We start from the raw sequence: 4929 nt of genomic DNA, 5'->3' as shown, positions 1-4929 counted from the left end.
TCCGTGACACCAGCAATTTTGTATACAGCCATGTTTCATCTACCCATAAATCTTTAAACTTTTCTGGCTGCCTAACTGAAATTGATGTAAATTTGATTTAAATTGATTTATACAAAGTTGATTTAAAAATATCACCTACATAAAAAAGAAATAATGTTCTATTTAATAAATCTTGTAATTCTCTAGAAAGTATCTAAATACACTACGTTTATAAATGCACAGAAAGAAATTTTTTTACATTTACCGACCTAAACAAATATTCGTTTCACTTACTATGTTTCAAGTAACAGAGAAAAACACCTTATCTGAAACACGCTGTATGTAGATGCAAGGATCATATCGACACATTCTGCCTGGCTTGCGTGAGGTTTGATGACTGGATTGGTTGCAAATTGATACCTACTATAGTTCAGATAATAACATCAAGGACTCCCGGCGGGGTCAGGGATTTTCTCTGCCTCGTGATGACTGGGTGTTGTGTGATGTCCTTAGGTTAGTTAGGTTTAAGTAGTTCTAAGTTCTAGGGTACTGATGACCATAGCTGTTAAGTCCCATAGTGCTCAGAGCCAATAACATCAAGGTATTCACGGTTGTTATCATAGTTCGTAAGCGTGCTAGGCGCTACAAGGTCGTGAGGTTATTATTTCAATCATGGTAAAAGCATTTCGTCGTGGCATTTGTTCACGTAAATAAATGCAAATACTTAATTTCAGACGGGAGGAAAAAATCCGAAATCACTTACCAGTTTAAAAAAAAGAAAAAAAAAAACTTTTTTTACCTGAGCTGCTGAAAGTTCATTTTGACTTTCTCATTGAGAAATCAGAGGAATCTTGTAAGCAACAGCGGGCAGGTGATAGATGATAGAGACGAAACATAAACTCGAATAGCTACTTTCACACAAGAACTACCTGGGGCTGTGGAGTGGCCCGAAAAGAAAAACCGAGAAAAGCGAAACGGCGAAAGCGTCCCACAGTCTTGTGACCTCTTCTGGCTGTGGTAACAGGCATAAACAAGAATCTGCACGTCCTGTAGTGAGTGGAACTATTAAGCAAATGTTGGACGTTGTTGATGAAGGAGATGTGAAGACTTTAGAGAGTCACGGGCCTAATTTATACGACCACCTGTTTGAGTCGTATTTTGACGCATTGTAGCAGCCCTTTTTCTGTTTTCGCTTTTTCGCCAAATAGGTGAAAGTTTGATTTTATTTTTTACACATTGACTGTCATTGAAGGGTTTTACTTTTATTTAATATTGTCCCGGCTAAGTATCAGTTTGGTTACTTTTAAAACTCAATGTTAAACGTGGGTCCCAACTCTGAGAGAAAAAATCTTTAGTAGCTTTACTACCAATGTTTACAGACGACGATACTTTAACCTTTCGTTCAATTGTTTTGTTACGAATCGCTAGTTTGTTCTTGGCATAGATCACGTAACCTTAACGTTTATTAATCTAAGTTAAATTTATGTTCAAGACTTGTATTATGTTTCAAATTAACAACGTCAGTTTATTGACAAGAATTATTAATAAATAGGTTCTCTCATACGATCTCATTCTAAGAAGTTCTTTAATTACAAGTCTAAGTAGGATTCCCGCTAGCATCAGAGATGTTAGATAATATCCTGCACTTTTGGTAAATAAATTATTTCTATTCAATGTCCGCAAACTGTCATTAACTATGATCACTAGTCACGTGAAGTTAAAGTTTCCCACTATCACAATTCGAAGTCCGAATCCGGTTAAAATTCTCAATTCAGTAAAGTGTTTAAATATTCACACGAATTGACATTAAATCCAAAGAGATTACTATTCACCTTCCCGTTTATCTAATCTGATGATGATGAAGTCCCATACTCTGTGACGGAGCGTAGGGGAACGATACGGGAGACCCGCACCGCCGTACTAGGCAAGGTCCTAGTGGAGGTGGTTTGCCATTGCCTTCCTCCGACCGTAATGGGAATGAATGATGATGATGAAGACGACACAACAACACCCAGTCATCTCGAGGCAGGAAAAATCCCTAACCACGCCGGGAATCGAACCCGGGATCCTGTGCTCGGGAAGCGAGAACGCTACCGCGAGACCACGAGCAGCGGACATCAAATGTCCAAGTTAAAGTCTTGAATTGACAATCCTCAAAAACAATCTCGTGACGATCTATTCTTGATCCCCGTTTAATAAAGTCCCAATTGTTGTTCTCTAAAGCTGTACGTCCTAAATAGCTTCCGAACTAGTACAGACTAGAGACTGGAGTATCGTAATTACAACGTATGGCTGTTTATACTTAAATAAACACTAACTTTGGTGTCCCAGACCTACATTCTATAGCTATAATACTGATTTTCTTACGTATTGGAATAACTAATATTTTAATATTTTCTGCTGTTTTTCCCCCTTCCCATGTTTCTAAAATTTATAATTAAATTTTCCTTTTCTCTTCTTTTGCTTTCTATACTAGATATTTCCCTCCATTTGTTTTTTTTTTTATTTTTCGTAATTACTACTTGTGGAGGGACTTGGGTCATTTTGTGAATTGATATTTTAAGGACATGGGAGCTAATTTGAGGTTTTTGTGGTTTCTCTATAACGGTTAAGGAAATGCCGGGAGGACTCCAGTCTTTATATGTGCTCTGCCCCTCATAACCTCGAAGGGACGCTGAACTCTAATCTTCTTTCTTTTTCCCCGAGCCACACCGAGAGGCGCTGTAGGTGTTACAGTATCTACATGTATCGGACTAATTATCTCGAAAAGTACTATGGAGGAGAAGCTGCCGTTAGACATACGGTTCGCATTCCAGAGCACGGCAGTTGAAATCCGCATCCATCCACTCATGTTTAGGTTTTTGTGGTTTCTCTATAACGGTTAAGGAAATGCCGGGAGGACTCCTTGCAAATGATACAGTTTTCTCCAGTCTTTATATGTGCTGTGCCCCTCATAACCTCGAAGGGACGCTGAACTCTAATCTTCTTCCTTTTTCCCCGAGCCATACCACTGTTAAGTTGATAGCTGTGCTCACTTATGGAATGCTCGGTACTTTTCCAGGTACAGTCTACACATGGCCATTGTTTTCCTGTTTATTTTTATCATTGTCACACATTGCGCACCGGAGTGGTCTTCATAGCCACTCATAGTGGCCCGACATAATTTAACCAAACAATTTTCCCAAGTAAGACTATTTTGAAGAATAGGAGTTATGGTGCAGCAACATTCCGAAAAAAAGTACTAGTGACCTCTCAAAATGAACATATGGAGATATCAAGGGCAACAGAGGAGAACGTTTAGTCATTAGGGAAATATTTTAGAACTTTCTGACGGGCGAGTAGCTCAAGATTAGAAGAGGTAGTAGATATAGATGTTCTGTAGATGTAGAACCAGACATGGTGGATTGAAGTTGTTTCAACTTCCTTGCACGCTGAATGGTTCTTTAGTGGATACAGGAGCAAGGCACAGATACAGAGAATTCAGATATTAATTTATGATACATCTAATATCAAAGAGCAATGGGAAGGTAAGCGTTTTTGAAGGAAAGAAATTTGTTAACATCGAGTACAGATTCCAGTGTCAGGAAGTCGTTTCTGAAAGTATATGTATGGAGTGTAGCCATGTATGGAAGTGAAACGTGGACGATAAATAGTTTGGACGAGAAGAGAATAGAAGCTTTCGAAATGTGGTGTTACAGAAGAATGCTGAAGATTAGATGGGTAGATCACATAACTAATGACGAGGTATTGAATAGAATTAGGGAGAAGAGAAATTTGTGGCACACCTTGACTAGGAGAAGGGATTGGTTGGTAGGACATGTTCTGAGGCATCAAGGGATCACCAATTTAGTATTGGAGGGCAACGTGGAGGGTAAAAATCGTAGAGGGAGACCAAGAGATGAATACACTAAGCAGATTCAGAAGGATGTAGGTTGCAGTAGGTACTGGGAGATGAAGAAGCTTGCACAGGATAGAGTAGCATGGAGAGCTGCATCAAACCATTCTCTGGACTGAAGACCACAACAACAACATCAAACAGTAAAGTTAATACATAACTTTGTTGCTATAGTTGCAGCATCAGATGCTAACGTTTGCGTTGCATGTTGTAACATATACCGATACTGCAGATTTACGAATCAGTCAGTCTTCAATACATTAATTGTTCAGTAAATCGCGAGCCCTGGCCACTATGAAAGTCTGTTAATGTTAATCAATCCACAACACACAAAATGGGGTCAGTGCAGAAATGTTCGAACTTAAGTACACTCGCCTTTGGAGCTCCGGGATACTTACATCTTATTGGCAGCGGCGTAATCGTTCGTGGAAGCGCCCTCGTGGCGCTGTTTACCCAGAAGAAGACCCTCTTACTCTCTTGACTCTACTCTACTTGAAATTGTTTATCTTTGACTGCTTACCGTATACAATAATATTTTATCCTTCGATCACTTAGTGTGTTCCTCTTCGTACGAAGACGGTCAGATTGTCTATCAGACGCAAAACCTGGGCTCGGTCCCCTATACCGCTAATGATTTTTACTTCGTGGAAAAACTGGAATGGATATCACTCAACGCAGTAAGGATAATTACTGAACAACAACTTCAAAGGTAAGCCGTGTCTCAGTTCAGAAGTCGCCTATAACAGCTGGGAGAGCAGTGTAACGACCACAGGCTACTCCAATGCCGGCGCCCAACGGCGTCTTTGGTACAGGGTGAAGCGGTCTGTAGGCAGGGATGACGATGCCACTTAGTGAATTAGGTTAGTTAGTTAATTACTTATTCTGTATTCACTGTTTCATCCTTTCGGGTCACTTGGTATGCAACCTAAATAAACGCTAACATATTTTAAGTCGGAAGACCTACCTAGTTACATTACGTACTGTCATCCTTATATGGACTTAGTCTTTCCCCGTATGTATAGTTTCTTTTCTTCCAGTGTTGGATGGCTGGTTGT

The sequence above is a fragment of the Schistocerca serialis genome, chromosome 5 (genome assembly GCF_023864345.2).
Source record: "Schistocerca serialis cubense isolate TAMUIC-IGC-003099 chromosome 5, iqSchSeri2.2, whole genome shotgun sequence".
Lineage (NCBI taxonomy): Eukaryota > Metazoa > Arthropoda > Insecta > Orthoptera > Acrididae > Schistocerca > Schistocerca serialis.
This window is presented reverse-complemented; position numbering follows the sequence as displayed.